Below are 18913 nucleotides of genomic sequence, written 5' to 3' on the forward strand. Positions count from 1 at the left end.
GAAACCATTAAAATTAGGAGGAAAATTGTGTCATGTGATTTAAAGCCATGAGAGCTAGATGCAGACATTCCCTTAAATGTTGACGGACGAGGATGGCAAATTGTTTAAAAGGATGTGTCTCTTAACACATTAATTTATTTAGAGCTTTTTTTTAACCAATACTTTTATAATTTCTATTTCTCTTGATGTATCTCATTCTTCAGATTAGAAAAGGAAGCAGAGATTAATATTATTAGACCTACTACCTTAGCATGCAATGTTTTTTGAAGCTCATTACAATAGAACATTTATGAATTAGGATTTTTTAAGTTATGGAAAGCAGCGTTGAAGAAAAGCAACAAAACCTGCCTGGGACACAGAAAACCTGGATTCTTGGCCCAGCTTTGATTCCACCTAGAATCATGACCTTGTAAGTCATTAATCACTCTGGGCTTTAGCTCCCTTATCTGTGGTTCTGTCTAGAGCTAACACTTCCATACTTACAAGCAGGGGACTGAACAAAGGGAGCCTGGCCAAATGACCACTTGATTAATAACCAAGCCATTTGTGAGAATGGGGGCAAAGGTTGATTGCTTCCCTTATCCCCATGGACTAATGCATAATAGCTAGTGAGGCTGCAGCAGCAACATAGTAAGCATAAGAAAGACACCTAGACCAAGCATCAACTATATAGGGTGTGTTGGTCCCTACTTAACCATTTCTCAAAAAAAAAGAGAGAGAGAGAGAGAGAAAGGGGAGACTGATTTGTTGCTTTAGCCAATTTCTGTGGTATAAATACCCCATCGTGGTCAACTTGAATCTATCAACTTGATTTCACTGATGGAAGAGTTAGGAAGAAATGCTGAAAACTTGACTCAAGAGCCCTTACAATGGTGCTCCAGCACAACGCAAGTTCCACCGGTGCACACTGCTACATGCTCAGCCCATCTACCCCCAAGCCCCACCTACCCCTATGCTCCCCACAGATCAGCTGGGCTTTGAGTAGGGAACTGGGAATGGTGAAATTCCAGTGAGAGCCTGAGATATAAGATGAAGACAGTAAAATTGCAAAGAAAAGCTTGTCTTCACAGAGAGGTTTTGAATACTTCTCAAAAATGTGACAGAAAATCCCCAAAAACAGAAAAGAGAAAAGGGATCTTATGCCCCCAGTCTTTCTGGACACATAGTCTGAAGATACCTTAGAAGAAAATTTCTTCAAAGGTTTATGTAAATTTTGCATTCTATTTTGGAACTATCTAGGACTATTTTAATATAAAACTAATATAAACATTTTAAAACAAACAAAAAAAGATTTTATATACCCCCTAGTGTATCAAAACATAAGTCAATAAAAGACTCTAAAATCAAACCACAACTTGAAGGGTTTGGAATGGCTTTCTAAATGAAGGAAAGAAGAGAGGGAGAGAAAGAGGAAAGGCAAGAGAAAGAAAGGGGAAGTGGGCAGACAAAACAAACTACAAACTCGATAAAAACACTAAAGCATGGAAGAAGAGTCGGCTTGGAAGGAGACACCACAGTTGTGAAATTCTTCTTATGACTCAGCTCACCATCATTCTCCATGACAAAAAGGTTCCAAATTTCTGTGCTCTTTAGCTCACTAGAGAAATGAACACTTTCTTATTTAAGCTAATGCCCATTTAAGCAAAATTTGAAGGTCAGCAGAAGAGGTGTTATAACAGCCACCAAAATGGGTGTGTTAACAGGAGTAAGTTGAGAAAGACCACGATGATAGAGACCATCAAGCACAGACACTGAGTTATGAGGACGTAATAGCTTTGGTTTAGAAGAAATGAACATCACGTGGGTACTGACTCGCTTAGAGGGAAAGAGTGAGCAGTAATCCAGAGGCCCCACTACCTCAGTGGGAAAGGGAATGTTTCAGATTATTTGTACAAATGGGTCAAAAAGTTCCTGAATTGATATCGGACAGCTCAATTTCATCTCATAAATATTCATGGTGCACCTGTGAGTACAAAAATCCCAAGTGGGGAAGAAATTGGTGCAGGAAAAGGGACACAGCCCAGGAAGTGTGTCCAAAGATAAATAAAGACATGATACACACCCCAAAGAAGTGAAGACTATAGCAGGGGTTGCTACCTAAAGCACAAGGAAGAATGACAGGTGTTATATGAGAGGTAAAAACACAGTGCTTGTGTAATAACTTCCAGTGGGGAATAAAGAAATGCACTGTGAACTGATTCTATTTCTATTTCATAAATTCTTTTTTTTCCTATAAGTGGTATATTTTGCTTATGCAGAAATGAGCAAGTCATTTTTATTTCAACTAGATATACCCAGTTCACCACATTTTTTCTTTTCTCAAGTATCTTTCAGCACGGAAAAAGGACTTTTTATGCATTGCTAGCTAAGTCAAAAGGAGTTTACAAATAGCCTGCCTTTCTAAAGACCTTGCAAACCAATTTTTAGTGATGAGCTCACAGAGCTGTGTGGTCAGAAAACTCTTATATACCTCCCAGTGCTGAAGGGAAGACTTTGCTTTCAGGTTCTAGCCAAGAGTCTAGAAACAGTTATTAAATTAAAGAATTATTTTTTACTAAGGGATATAATTCTGAACTTAACTTTAAAAACTTGTTAACATCCTATTAAATTTACCTGTCATTTTAAAATTTAATAATGCCAATCTAGTGTTTATTATGCAAGGATAGAGGACCATATGGAGGCTGGTAAAGAGAACACTACCTGGTCCACAACTTGGTTGACCTGGGAATTCTAATACCCTTTATATAATGCCACCTACACTACTCAAAGCCCAACACCTCACAGAAATCTAATAAACCTGGTTGATTAGACAGATGTGCAGCCAAACATCTAGATATTTTGAAATTTCAGGTAACTGAATTTTGAATTTTCTTTACTTATAACATATTCTTGGAACTGCAGCTAAGAGCCAAATTTCAACCATCCATAGCAGATAAAGTAGCAAACGCATTGACTGTGAATCAAAACATGCACTTTGAATCAGCCTAGAGAGGCCTGTAGTGTCATAACATAGACTCTGGGACCAGACTCCTTGGGTTCAAATCCTAGCTTCCCCCATTCTTGAGCTGTAAAGCCATGGACGGCTTACTAACCTCAGAACTTTCCTGCAGGGGAGGCTGTGATGATTAAGTAAAGGTCTGCCATATATGGAAACCATCCTTCAGCAGTATGTATGTGCAGCTATTGCTATAGCCCTGATCCAACCAGCATTTCCAGATCTTTCTATTCCCCCAGTTACACATTTCCCTAAACATGTACCCTGCTATAGTTAGGCTATTAATGAAAGATTTTTTTACGTTTCCAAGCCTTGTGAAATTCCAAAGAACAAAGTTGAGTCAATATTTTAGAGAACGACATCTGTGATAACACTTAACGAAGTTTTCCATGTTGACCCATGGACCTCAGGAAAAGGTGAAAGAAGGGGGTCATTGATGAACTTTAGGGAATCTGTGACCCTCTCAAAAAAATTTTATGCAGAAATGACTATGCCTCCATGGACATTGGAGGAAATTTCCATGGCTTTCAGCAGATGTGAGAAAAGACCCAAAAGATGACTAAAAAGCCCCTGTATGTAAAACAAAATACCACTGATTTTTTTTGATTCAAGGCAACCTTAGAATTCAAATAGAACCTAATCCAGGTATTTACCCCTGATCTTTATGTGCTTGCCACCATTTTATGTTAGATGGCAATTATTATATTTATGCAACTTTTTTTCTTTAACTTGCAGTTAAAACATAGATATGCACAGTACTATCACACCCCATCTTAAAACGCAAGGTTATTTATACTATGTTGAACTTCATGGTTACTTTCATTTAGAATTTTTATTACTCCCCTTTCTACTTCAAATGTTTTTAGAGAAGCATCCCATGAAGACATAGAGGGATAGTAGGAAGAACAGGGGCTTTGGCATCAAACAAATGTGGGTCTGAATTCCAGCTTTCCCTCAGAGGAGAGACAAGAAACCTGCCCAAGAAAATGGCTCGGAGGAATGTTGTAAACTACATAACAGGCAAAGTACAAGACCCAGGGACACAGTGGACATGCAAAGGTGGTTTTCTTCCCCTTTCCTTCCTCTTCCTGCCCTCTATCCCGTAAGAGGAAGTATTGCAAGTTTGAAAATGGCACTTACACCACAGACTCCGACAAACTGAGTATAATCACGTCTGGTTTTATTCATTACATTCAGAAGCATACATCCCCTGGAAAAAGGACGAGTGTTAATAAATAAATAAATGGCTTTTAATGTTTAAGTGCAGTAATTTGTTCTATAATGAATTCATGTTAATAAAAAATTATAAGTGTACATGGAGATCGTAAGAATTATCAGTGTAATATTACTGAAAATGACCAATTCTCGGCCAATTATTTTGTGTGCCCTCAGTGAAAAATTTTATATATTTATTTTTAAGTTATTTCTACATAAATTCATATCTTTCCCATAGGTGCATTTTTTTTTAAGAAATAGATCTTTAGTACAAAAACATTTTCAAAAATATTTCTAACACTTGAGTATTGGGAAAGATACATGGTAAAAAATGTCAGTGACTCAAGGCTTCATTTCTTGTTTTAAACCCAACTCTTGTCTCCTCAGGACCAAACTTTTAAAGCTGCCTCAAAACTTAAGTCCATAAAGGAAAACTGATTTTTTTCCCATGAATTTATTTATTTATTTATTTATTTATGGCTGCGTTGGGTCTTCATTGCTGCGCATGGGCTTTCTGTAGTTGCTGCGAACGGGGGATATTCTTCGTTGCGGTGCACAAGCTTCTCATTGTGGTGGCTTCTCTCGTTGGGGAGCACGGGCTGTAGGCGCATGGGCTTCAGTAGTTGCGGCACACGGGCTTAGTTGCTCCGCGGCATGTGGGATCTTCCCGGACTAGGGCTCGAACCCGTGTCCCCTGCATTGGCAGGCGGATTCTCAGCCACTGTGCCACCAGGAAGTCCAAGAAAAACTGATATAAAAATTTTAAACTATCAACAGTATCAACAGTGAACAGTATTTATTATGATAAGATAAAGCAAAAACAGAGGGTACTAATTACCACAGTGACACATTCTGAGCTAGCCGAAAAGTAGAATTCAGATTTCTGGTTCTCGAGGAAACAGACATTAGATTTACTGCCGTTAAGGAAGCAGTTTCCAATGTTATTTACATTGAGGGATCAGTGACAGTAGCATTTTATGGCTCCCTAAGACGAGACCAGCCCAGGACCTAGCAGCAAAGGAAAGCATAGTAATGGGTCTTACGGGGATGTTCAAGGGACTAATAACTCCACGTGGTCTTAGAGGTCGTGGAGAATATCGCATCAGGCACTCTTGGGAGGAAGCAGGGCTGTGCAGCTGGTCCAGCGTTCAAGTCCTCTTCACAAACTGCACCAATATGGGTCCTTGTCACCCCTCAGGGCAGCCCTGTGGTGAGCAATTATTACATCATGTTCTATGGATTATCACCCTACAAGTAATTTCTCAAATGTTCTCATTAAGTGGTATCTTGAAAGCGACAGACTCCAGCTAGGAAGGAACAATGAGAGGCACTACCGGCAAACGGGGGCGGGGCGGGGACAACAGTTCAGCAGAGGCCGCTATGAGCCCCTCACCCACCCCATCCCAGCCATCCCTCCCCTCCCCCTGCCCTTCAGGGAAAAAAGCCTTTGGCTACTCTTAGAAACTCGTGAATGTAAGAGTAATACCAAGAAATACCACTGAATTCTCCTTTCAACTTCTAGGTCCCTGCATGTGAATTCTGGTTCTGCCTCTCAACAATTACATGACTTTCAGATTATTTTTCTTTGGGTCTCAGGGAAAAGAAGACCTGCTTCTTAAGGCTGTTGCCATGACTAAATGAAGTAATGTATATGAGGTACCTGGGCCAAATGCCTGCACATGGAACGGACCCAAGAAATGGTGGAAATGTGAATATTTTACATTGATTGAGTAGCTTCTCTAGGCTGGACCCTTTGTGCACTTTCTCAGCTGTCCGACAGGGAGTGTGAAGGAGCTTCTAATTAATGGCCATGTCTGACGTTCAGCCTTCAGAATTCAAAACATAGAAGTGCCAGCCCAGCCTTTCACTTATTCTTGAACTTTTTGTCTGTCGGGCTGCACGTTAGGGGATGGAGATACAAAAATTAAAAAGGAAATCCTATATGTATATGTATAACTGATTCACTTTGTTATAAAGCAGAAACTAACACACCATTGTAAAGCAATTACACTCCAATAAAGATGTTAAAAAATAAAATAAAATTACAAGGGGAAAAAAAAAAAGGAAAGCCTTGCCCTCATATTTCATAAGCGAATGGAGGAAATGTATATACTAACTGCAAAAAGGGATCAAATGAATAGGAGAGGAGATTATAAAAGAGGAATCATAAACATTATCTCCCATGTGACTCTGTTTTCTTTTCCAAATGGATTTCCTCTCATGTTTGTTACTCTATTATTTAACACATGATTCTGTTAAGTGGCTGCATTTTGCCAGCTCCATAAATGGCATTAGCCTTGGAGCAAAGTGGAAAATGCCAGCCCCATGCAGTTTTGATCCGTCCCTGATGGTGCGACCCATCCGTTTCCAGCATTTCAGAAGGCTGGTAGGGTCCCTCCATTGTTATGGTAGACTAATGGTACGGAACTGGTAACAGGACAGCAAGAAGAAAAACCCCACACACACCGGCTGTGGTAGATGGGCACTGCCAAGGCCCCATGGTACTGCCTCTGACACCCGAGGGAACAGATACAGGAGGGAAGGAACTGGGGGGTGACTCAGCTGTACCATGTAAAGGAGATGACGGGGAGAGAGACCCGTCCAGCCATATCCCAGTTCAAAGTCAGTCGCTCCCTGACTGAAGCACGGTCTAAGGAACCTGCCCGAGATCTCAGAGCAACAGCTTTCCCAGCTCCGCACCAAGTGGGGCTAAGAGCTTAGTCCAGACGTTCTACATCAACCTCAACTCTGATTATGCTTCTCAGAGTGGGTCTGTAATGAAATGCAGGTCTAAAGAGTAGCCAACTTTTAAAATCAGAAAGCACTTCAGTATCAAAGGCTTAAAAATCATGTGATACAACTGTTTACTCAGCACACATCAGGTTTATCCTCAGGACAAGGCAATGACCTGCCATGAATGACACGATTTAAACTGTTTCTTAGGCCCAAGTACTGTTTGCAAAACGCTTTGGAGACTTCCTTATACATATAAGCTGGAAAGCCAAGATAAGCCCATGTTTATAGCATCCGAAATCTTAGCAAATATTCTAGCCTGTGAATTATGAATTAGCAAGATTTCATTATTTTTCTTTAAGAAAATGAGAGGCATCGGGTCCTGCAGAAAACCTAAACAAGTCCTTGGAACTATGGCATTAAAAAGCTTCTCAGTATTTATAGAGCTATATGTGGAGAAAGATCAAGGCCGTGAGGAAGCACACCATTTAAAGGAAAAAAAGCACAGAGAATAGCAGCACTTTCCTCTGAAATATGTCCTATGCTTTGTCCCCCAGTGAAGGAGCAATTATCTCCATCACATATGATGTAGCATGTTCTACTTGCCCTTCTAGATAGAGGGAAAAAGTACTTAAATCTGAGGTTTATCTCCAGCATTCTTTCCCTGCCCCATTTAGCATCCTTCTGCCACCTCTTGGAACCCCGAGTCTCTGGAACTACTTTGGTTTCCAACAACCAGACCTTTTTCCTCATCCTCCTCATACCCACACTTGCTTTTGTCCCATTCTGCTCTTCTAAAGGATCTTAGAATACAGAGGAAAGGAGGAACCGTGGGCTTGAGATCAGATGTCTGAGTTTGAGTGGTGTGAGGCCATAGATGCAGTCCAAGCATCAGTAGCTTTGAATGCATGCTTCCCAGGCATATTCAGCTGCGTTCAGAATTAACCTGATGCTAACTGACGGTGTTAATACTCAGCTAGAACTCCTGCTAGAAAGCAAGTACAGAAATCCCTACTTTCCATCAACATCAGTTTATCGTGCTACCCAGTCTAAAGACGAAGTGTCCAAGGATGAAGGTTAGCACCTCGTGGCAAAGCTACCCATGTGTTAGTGAGTCTTCAGGACATTCTCAGACCTCCTACTCCATACGCCCAGCAACTGGTCCTAACTCGGGCAATACCTGAACTTCCTCTTGTTGCCAGTGAGACTAAGGGACAGAACAAGATAATTCAGATGCCACAGGGGCTACTCATTTAATGTATGCAGAGTTGAACTCAGGTATTATCTCATAGATCTAAACCTTTTCCAACTGACTAGGAAAGAAGAGTCCAGTAAGCTAGGTTCCTCCCTAAAAGTAGGGCACTTCTGTTTTCAAAGGACAAAAATACTATTCAACTTGCAATATAATATGCTTAAATAATTTAGATGAAAAAATAAAGCTACCCATATCACCCATATGAAGCCCAAAGAATCACTTGAGAGGAGACTGGTCAGTATATAAATTTCCTGATATTGTGTCTTATCAATAGAAACATATTCAGGCAAATATATCACAAAGCCACTTCTGGAAAACAGCTGCTTCTTCCAAATAAGGAGTAGGCTTCCAGCCAACCATATGGAAAACATTCATTAAGAAAAACAAAATTCCCTCACCTTCACCTCCAGACTGAGCCTTCTTGCTATGATTTACAAATACGCCTGCACATCCAAATGAGCTGGGACTTTCTTTTGGCGTCCCACCAAAATTTACTATATAATAACAATATCTTGAGTGTGGCGTTTGGGAATCTGTATTATTGAAAAGTTCTTCATTCATTCAAGAACTAGAATTGGGATAACTGAGAGGCTCTGAGGGGAAAAACTTAAGTTAGGTCCACACCTCACATTGAAACAGGCTGAAGTCGATGGATCCCAAACTAAAAAATAAATAAATAAAACCACAAAGGAACAAGCAAGAAACTATGTGAGAATTCTTTTACCATTTCAGAATGGGAATAGCTAGAAACTATGAAAGAAAAGATTGGTTAATTCAGCATTATAACATATTTTAAATGTTGTTATAAAAACTGTTGAGAGAGATAGATAGACCATAAGAAAGTCAAAAGATATACTGGAAAAAAAAGTTTAACGTACATGATTTTTAAAAATTTGGTCTTTCTAATGTAAAGGATTCCAACAAATCAATAAGAAAAAGCCCAACAACCCAGTAGAAAAATGAGCAAAAGATTAGAATAAATAATTCACAGGATAAGAATAGCAAATGGCTCATAAACATATGAACATATTATTTCTATTTTTCATAATAACAAAAAAGTAAATTAAAACTACACTGAAATATCTTTTCATAGTCAAGAATGGTAAAAATCCCAAAGTTTGATGACACTGTTACTGAACAAGGCATGGGGAACCACTTTGCTCTCTCAAGTGGAGTGTAAATTAAATATCTGTGGAGAACAAGTTAGCAACAGCAGTCGATGTCATGTGGCCTAGCCACTCTCTTCTCTTCTATAGGCACACTTTCAGGCATATGACAAGATATATGTATAAAACTGTTACTGCAACACTGTTTGTAATAGTAAAATATTGAAATTAACCCAAATGTCCATCAAAAAAAGGGTCTGTTTTATTAAATTATGGCTTAACCACACCATGGAGTACCTGGCTGCCGTAAAAGAAGATCAGTGAAGTTTCTTTATGTACCAACATGTAATGACATCTAAGGAAACAAATAAAAACGCAGCACAGTCTGTATACTGTTGTACTATTTGATTTTTTTTAAAGCAGAGGGAGGGGTGCACTGCTTTTCCTTGCTATCTGATCTTTCAGTCTCTGAAGAGTCACTATAACACTATAACACTATAACAACTGCCAAACTGCCAAACAAATATTCAACATTCCCTATCTAAATTGAAAAGCTGCTATAACGAATCCATACGCAAGCACCCACAAACATTATGCACGATTCCAGGCAAGATCCGAGCGAGCGGCAATCATGTCTCAGGTGTACTCCAGATAGAACGGAGTCTCGGCTGATGCTGTCTAATCAAGTTCTGCTTTACTGTCATTATCTTCCCCCACCTGAAGTAAAAAAATATCTCCTAAAAGTAGAGAAGGAGAAAATAGGTGAGCCAAAGAGATATAGAAGTGTCCACACATAAGAAGAAAAGTTTGAAGTGATAAAGCAGATGGAGAGAGGAGATCTCAGCAAAATGCAGGTTCTGATTGACTAGGTTTGGGTCTGGGTCTGAGATTCGACAAAGCTAACAAGCTCTCAGGTGACGTCAGTGCTGCTGGTCCTTGGACCATATTTCGAGTAGCAAACTTTGTTATTGTGTACTGCAAGTAAACGTACTCAATAATGAGCTCAGTAAGTGTTAAACATTTAAGTGCTTGGTGTTTTATGACGCAGACATCCTTGCTCAATTAATATATAACAATTGGAGAAATAAATTGAGGTTTCTAATTGCCTGGGAATATATTATTTTTTCCTTTTAAAATAATGGATTATAAGCTCAAGTTATCTAAAAATTTGTAATCCAATAGGTTTTCAGAAATTTATATGTATATGCACGCCTGTATGTTTATTCGCTCTGATGTGAGTAAAATAACTCTGAAAGGCTCCGGAAGAATAACAGGTTTAACACTGAGTACGTGGGAAACATGAATAGTATGTGAACTTTATTATATTTCCTTTTATGCCTCTTGAATTTGAGTCATATAAATACAATATTTATTATTGAATAATTTTTTAAAGTGCCCCTCCTGAAACTGATGACCTCTTGAAGTTGAATGGAAAGGAAGGAGAATTCATGCAGGTCTAAACCTACAGAAAGCTTTTCCAGGAAAGACATGGTGCTGAACTGACCCTGACCAATTTGGAATACCTTCAATCTACACACAGAAGGAAATAAGTGTACAATGGTTGTGAATGAGAGTTTTGTATTTTTCCAATAGCCTTTTGAAAGACACTCGTTAGAGTTATATAAATATTATATAAATTTTAAATCACTTTATAAAGAAAGATATAATGAAAAGAAATGGTACCCTATCCACCACCTATCCATCTAGGATGGATCCACAGGGGAAACCATTTTTAATATTTTCTTCCTATGATTACATCCATGCTGACAAATAGTGTGTTTCCACACCTATTTATAAATTCAGGAACTGTACGCATTAATCATCACTCCCTGCTATGATGAATTAGGATTCGGCTCACCTTCCATCACTCCCCACCTCCTCCCATCATCACCTTAAAATGGTTATATCACTATTTTTTTATGCTTTCCAGCTGTTACGTTCATAACTGTAAATAATATGTTTCCGTCTTTATTTTGTACTCTATCGACTGATACAGTGTCTCTTGACCCCTCCCTCTGTCTTATGAAAATATTCCTGCCTCCATTCTTCCTTTTAGTGGTCTCTCCATCTCTGGTCCTCCAAACACTGGCATCTACGTTTTACATCTCCAAGGTGATCATATTTAGGTTCCGTTTTCAATCATAAATATGTAGTCCATATTTTACCCTGAAAGGGTTATCCTACACATTGAAATTTAATGCAGTGTTTACTTAATTATGAATAAAATTATCATTTGGTGTAGAGCCAACAGCATAATATAATTATATTTTATTTCTTGAGCAGCTTTTCATTTTTCCTAGTGGTCCTAACTGGTTTCTTATTTCCTCCCATTATTTAACTTTTTCATAATTTTAAGACCTCATGATTTTTTTCCTAATATTTTCATTTTTCCTCTGTAATATCATGTCATATTTGTCCACCGTCTCTTCCTTCCCAGAGCCTGCCATTTTCTGCTGCAATCCGTACCAGTCTAGGCCTGTAACACAATTCTCTTCCTAAACTTCCCCTCTTGTTGTCCTGGGTTGTATCCCCACCATCTTAGCAGGTCTTCTGACTAAAGGAAAAGCTTCTGGCCAAGAGATTTTTCCAGCAACTACAATGAGACACTCTTCAGCCTACCAAGGACTTTTTTGAGGAAAAGGACTAATAGAAAAAGTCAAAATACTATATTCTATGCTCTTTTTTTTTTTTTTTCCTGCCTCCAGGATAGCAATATGCCTTTTTGAGAAGATCCCTAACTTGATGATTCAGATAAGACAATTTGGAACTTGATTTTAATTTAGTTATTTAACTCATGCCAGTTGTGATTTATTCTGTTTCATACTGAAATACTGTACTTTATTTTTCTTTCCAGAATTATTTGACAGACACTAAATAGAACTTTTTTTTTATAATAAAGAGTGCTTAATTGTCAAAGGAGTAAAATATTATACATGGACAAATGACTAACATTTTACTATATTTTACTAAGGTGCTCTGATTCTGCTTCCTTAATAATGACCTATTTTTTCAGAGTCTGCTTCTTCTGAGCCTGTAAGATGGGGCAGGGGAGGAGAGCTATGATGATTCACCAACTTGATTAACTTTTTTCTCTTTTTGACAAAGTATTGTGTCATGATTATGTACAGCTCTGATTCCATTTAAATATCTGTGTGACAAATATTCTGCAGAGGAAGAAGAACAGGACTTGAGTAATATGACTAACTCAGCATACATAATTTGTTAATGTAGTTAGTTCTGATTCAGAAGTATGAAATCCTCAGAATTAATGGAATGCATAGAAGACAGACAGTCTAACTTTTACTTTTCTTATACTGGTTCAATTTATTCCAAATCCTAGCCTTTTTATACAGAGATCAATATCTTGAAGACTTTTGATGTGCAAATGGCTTATTTTATTCATTTTAATTTGTAAAATCTGACCTCGAAAATTTGTTTACAGAGCTCACTGTCCTATCTTTTCTATTTGCTTAGTGAATATTTACTAAATGTTTAGCATTTATAGGTTCCTCCTATTTATCTGGCACAGTATGACATTCTTGGAGGAATCAAAATACTTAAAATACTAATACCTCACTCCAAGCGATTTTACAGAAACATAAATGTTAATATGAAACAAAAAAAATATTCCAAACAGTGAAGAACCAAGAGCTACATTATGTGGCACAAAGGACTGTGTGGCACTTAGAGAAATCTGAAGGAAACAGAAATGAGGGCTGGGCACCCGCATAAGGCTTAGTGAACACAGATGAGACGTGAAGAGCTGCTTGTCGGTCATTCTGAGGCAAACACTTGAAGCCAGTTTATTGACTATGAAACACAAAATTTCCCACTGCATCTGGAACATTATTTAACTTATTGGGGTATGTTTTCTTTGTCTCTGTATGATGGGAATAAGATAAAAAGATTCATGCTTGCTTCTGTAAGTTGACTCTAAAAGTCAACATTTGTGTGTGTATATGACTTTAAATAGCGCCTATCATTCTAACTAAAATTCATGCAAGTAAAACTCTTTATTCTCTTCAAGTAACTTGAGCTCAGAAGGCATGATCATTTTAGAAGACGTATTAATAGTATCCTATGACCAGCCTAATGCATTGGAGATGTCATCACTCAAGGCGGGCCGGGTAAGCTTATTTTAAATACCAGTCCTGTGGCCAAGAATTTATGATAGACGATATTTCACTTAAGGAAATAGGTATTTCCTGGCAACTTTGAAGACTGAAAAGCAGAAGTACTAAGTTGAACCATATGAAACTGACACTCTGTAGGTCATAACATCAGCGATTGTCTATGGTTCTCTTTTCCATTTGGGTTCTCTTGGGAGCCACCACCTATAAATCAGACTCCCCCCAAAAATTACACCTAAAAAGGAAGAGCTACTTTTATTTCTAAAATCCTAATATTTAAAGTTGGGGATTGATAAATCATCTCCAGAGCAATCAAAACAGGCAACAGACCCTTTCTAAATTCCATGAAGTTTCTTTGAAGATTTCTTTGTGTATCTCTTACCTCAGCTAAGAATAAATAGGTTAAGAATATGTGTATTGGGTTTTCTGTAAATTGAATAAGATCACTTATTCTGGACCTTTTAGACTTTCATATAGGAAATAAGGAAAAGAGGACAGAGAGAGAAATGTTTGTCAGCCTTGACCCAGAGTTCTTAAGACAAAGAGGAATAATATACTGAGGTCTATTCAAGCTTTGGCTTCTCCACAGATCATTATAACCAAGATGCCAATTAACACTAATGTGACAGTGGCTTGTATGACGTGGACAGCTGGCCACTCAAAGATACACAAGGACCACCTGCTCATGTAACATAGGCCACCAAACAGGCACCAGATGGTGACAACATTTGAATGTTATTACTATAGTCACTTTCACCTCAGCTCTATTTGAACTGGACATTAGGAGAAAGAGCTGTAAAATTTGCATTTGATTTTTAGAACAATATGGTTCTCTATAAATCTCACATGTATGACTTACTTGAGACCAAAGAATCATCCCTGGGCATTGGTGGCTCAGAAGAAAGTTCTGCATCATATGGCAATTAGAAGCAATTGGCTTAACCAAGACATACTATTCCTGCTGAGATGCCCTTCTGGAAAGCGTGGAGAAGAGAAATGTGGAAAAATCACGGACAGGGAAAGACTGGACTGAGGTGATGGAGTTGGGGGTTGGTAAAAAAGTGAAAAATGGTTGTCAGAAGAGGCAAGTGCCAAAGCAACAAGAGGAGCCAAAACATGCCCAATTTTTGGCCGCATATCCCAAGCCCTTGAAATTTGCTCCTGGTTATACAGATATTCAAGGAAAAACATTCTGGAAACTTTTAGACATGCTTATTGCCCCCCCCCAACAAAAAAAAAAAGATGTAAATACAATTTTTTTCAATAAATATGCACTAGGAGTTTGAAAGAACATTCAAGAGTTCAAATCATTTCCCCAAACTGTGGAAAATGTTCTGTGAAATTGACTGATGCCCTAAGCATGGAAAAATAGTTATGAGGTAAAACTTGGTTAACAAATTCTGGAAACATAGTTTGTACCTTGGACAAAGAGTAATCCATGTTTGTATGTCATAGGGAGAATAGCCTTCAGGTATCATGCCCAAATCCTTAGTAAAGAAAACAACACCGTCTAAGGATCTAGACATCACATGTAAAATTGTCTAGCAAAGTATACAGCAATCAAAAGACCATAGAGATTCCACTAATATTACTGCATTATAGACTGATGTGGTCTCTACTTATGTATGAAAAAAATCAGATTCCCATTTCCCTAACGACATAGGTGACCCTTGTTGAAACAGCAGCCAGATGTCCAATAAGATTTCCTGAATTTTGTAATGCAACAAACTTAGCAGGTGGTCCTTAGTCTCTAAATCAAACTGTTAGGGCTTCTTGGGGGTGAAGGGTGAGGATGCCTAGCTTAGGAAAACAGGGTCAGTATGGAAAAAAAGTCTGAAAAAATCTAGAGAAAGCAAAAGATTAGAGAAAAATATTGGTAAAATTTGACAAATGCATTTCTCAGTATTATGTCAAACATGTTTACTGAGCAGCACAATTAATAAAAAATATTCTGTACTAGAGCCCCTAATTATTATTCCACGCAGGACAGAATACCTCTTCATTATGCCTTTTTGAATTGATTGTGTACATCAAACAGTCGAGATATAAATAAAATATGCCTGCATGCATAATGCCCTCACATTAAAGCTGAAGGCAATTAACCTATGATTTCTCATTAATTAAATTAAACAACCTTCTAAAAAATGTCTAAAATCAAAACAGATTTCTTTTAGTGTAGATTTTCTCCACAATGATGCAGAGAAGCTGTTTACCAAATTTATCACACCAATAAAAAAAATGCTGTTTCTGATTTTATCCCAGGCTTGTCTCTAGTTTTCTCCTGAGGTTCCAGTCTCATTTAGCTAAATCTGATTACAATGTCAGGGTTTTATTTTTTTTCCTCTGTCTTTAAAAATACCTGTTCTCATCAAGATTTTTTTCCTATTAAATTGTCCAAACACCTTCTCCCTGAGCTGGATCCATATCATATAGTGGAAAACTCAAATTATTTGGTGAATTTGCTGGATTTAGATAGCTGAAGCACATAAATGAGATACAAGAGGGCATAATGGGGCCCAAGTACAGGGCAGCCCTCAGCAAGGCTGGAAAATTCTCATTACCTCCTGTTCAAGCTCCTTCCAATTCTCCCTCTCCTTCCCTGACTCCCAAGTTACACCAAGTTATTAGGTATTTCAAATTTCAGTAGTCTCCCCTCTACAGAGTATTTGCATTTTAAAACAGGTATAAAAGGATATGTTCCACCAAGGGATATATCCTTAATAATAGAAACATTTTGTTTTGCTTTTCTATAAAGTCCTTTGCAGATCCCCTAAAATCCCACTATATTAAGAGACCACATAGTCAGAGATTGCCTCCACCTAAAGCCTGCCCTTCTTAGCACACAATCGGGTGCTAAAATTTTTCTTAAACATCATGCATTGATTTCTTAAACATCAATCCCTTCTCCAATGGGCAAAGTATATATATATATAATATATATATATATTTACACTTTTTTTCATATCCTGAGGATCTGTCTGAAACAGTGCTTTCACATGGTAAGTCCTCAAAGAATGATGCTGTATTGAACTGAGTTTAAGCCTCGGTTCACTCCTTTCCCCCAGTGAATCAGCTCCCCATCTCTACTACCACTGGCTGCTAGTGACAGCCTTTGTCTTCTAGTTCCCTGGATTAGAACTGTGAAGATATCCTTCACTCTTTGGTCACCTTTTCGTAATCCTTTTATTGATTTCCTCATGAGGTGCTATCATCTCTTCCTCAAAATGACAGGAAGAAATGATGACTCCCTTTTTCTTGATTCCAACGACCACAGCCTAATACAGACACATTACTTTGCCCTTAGAAACGTAAGCTTTCCCAGACAGCCCTCTAATCCCACTCACTGCCTCTAAATTATCCCTCTACGATATACGTTACCTGTACTCTTTAACAACAAATCTTCCTTCAGCCTTGTTTTGCCCTTGACCTCCTCCTCACACACGTACATCAGCTGTAAAGCACACAACGTCCATTGTCTGTTCAACAAATATCATCACCTTCGCTCCTAGTAGAGCCCCGGATTTTGTGTTCTAAAGGCAGGAGAGAGTCTATACTCTTACAAAAGAACCACCCTTCCTCTGCTCTATGATTGGTCTAAACCAGCCAGTTTCTGGCCAATGGGCTTTAAGGGAATGTTTCTGGGGAAGCTAATAAAATCCTCAATAACATGGCAAAGCTTCATAAGGACAAAATACTATACCTCAGTCTCTTCCTTACTGCTTGGAATGTGAGTGTAAGGTTGTGACGCCTAGACCTATACCAATAGGTAAGAACAGTAGATCAAAAGAACAGAAAACCTTGGGTCCTTGATGGCATCATTGAGCTGGGAGCCAACTCTTCAAGACTTTTTGTTAAAGAATAAGAAATTTAAATTTAGTACATTTAATTTAGTTGAAAAAGATCAAAAGAAATTATTTTACTATACAAGGTGAATCTGCAAAAAGACTCTGTAAAGCATTGTTCTTCAATGCCCCGATTTGGGAACCCACTGGCACAGAAGACCATGAGTACTCTGAATACTATGTAGCTTCATGACAAATTCTTTGGGAGACTGATAACATACTGCACAGGATTTAATGTCAGGGTACACACAATCTCTGATCCAACAAAGGCATCTGAGAAATTCACTAAGCACGTATTTAAACAATTGAATCTGTCATGTGCATTCTGAGAAGTCCCTGAAGAAGAGTAAGCCTGACAGGATACAATGGCATTGGAGAAGCTATTATAGTCAATTCTATGAATCAGGTACCCTGATTCCCCAAGGCAGTTTTTACAAGAGCGGGTCAATGGCTTACATTTAAGGCTTTGTTTTAAAAATGATACGAGGGATTTGAGAAAAGGTTTCCTTTTAGTTACAATACCTTTTAATACTACATTAAAATAAGACAGGTGCTATTGATACAAAGGTACATTTTGATAAAAGAGGATTTTATGGTAAATAAATCTTAAAATGAAGTACTAATCCAATTTTTACTGCAGACCATCATAAATAGAACACAGTATGCTGTGCATAAAGAAATGAAAAAGCCTACTAAAAAGGTCTAAAGTATTAAAGTAATGTGACTGAGTTTTACAAATCTGTACATATGATTTTAGTCACGTCAGTGTAGTCATCTTGTATATGCTGTGAGAATGTAGCCCAGTCTGATTCTCTTCCATGAAGCTGTCCAGTTTTTCCAACACCATTTGTTTAAGAGACTATCCTATCCCCATTGATTACTCTTGGCTTCCTTGTCAAATACGGGTTGACTATATGTGTAAGGGCTAATATTCCCAGGCTCTTGATTCTATTCCATTGGTCTATGTGTCTGTTTTTATGCCAGTACTGTACTGTTTTGACTACTATAGCTGCTTTGTGTCAGTCTCAGCCTATCAACAGCAACTTTATCTGCTAGGAATGCCTGAGGGCACTTGGGCCCGTGCTATTTGTGGTGAGCCCCACAGTGTAGCGGCTGGACCACTCTTGTGGTTCTTATTGTAAGAACCACAAGAGTAAGACACACTGCAGCAACAACCATCAGGCAATTTGGAAAAAGCAAAGGTTATTATTCACCAATCCTGGAGGGTACCTGGCACACCTGGGGCCATACCGCAAACTCATGGATTTGGAGGGAAGGAGAGAAAGCACAGACCTGGGGTTCTGCCTTTATTCGTGCGTTCGCTATTTATTGGTGAATTTAAAACATAAGAGCAAGAAGTAAAGTACAGGAAGGGAGAGGCAAGTAATCAGTTATCTAGGTCGCCCAGGGCTTTCTAAAAGGAAAACTTCATGGATGAGGTAAGCCTGGCCATTTATTTACTTTGTTGTGTGGATGGCCATGTGTTTATTCGAGATGAACGTCTTTGAAATGGATGCCTTGTCAATCAAAAGCTTAATGTCAGTCTCTTCAATTATAATCAAAAAATTGCCAGATATTTCACTAAAATAGCTTAGTAATACAATTTAAAACCAGGAAGTGTGATGTTTCCAGCTTCT

General features: G+C 38.3%; 2 long non-coding RNA genes across 4 annotated transcripts in view; one reads left to right on the forward strand and one right to left on the reverse strand.

The window, feature by feature from the left end:
* LOC309615366 overlaps window positions 1–18913 on the reverse strand; it is a 310048-nt gene that overhangs the window by 186665 nt on the left and 104470 nt on the right. The window lies entirely within an intron of this gene.
* Window positions 9835–18913, forward strand: part of LOC309615367 — a 68161-nt gene continuing 59082 nt past the window's right edge. Inside the window, exon 1 of the long non-coding RNA XR_014236774.1 lies at window positions 9835–18715. This is a non-coding gene — a long non-coding RNA (uncharacterized lncRNA). The remainder of the gene's footprint in view (window positions 18716–18913) is intronic.

This window comes from Balaenoptera borealis (assembly GCF_965194805.1).
Source record: "Balaenoptera borealis genome assembly, chromosome: 17".
Taxonomy (NCBI): Eukaryota; Metazoa; Chordata; class Mammalia; order Artiodactyla; family Balaenopteridae; genus Balaenoptera; species Balaenoptera borealis.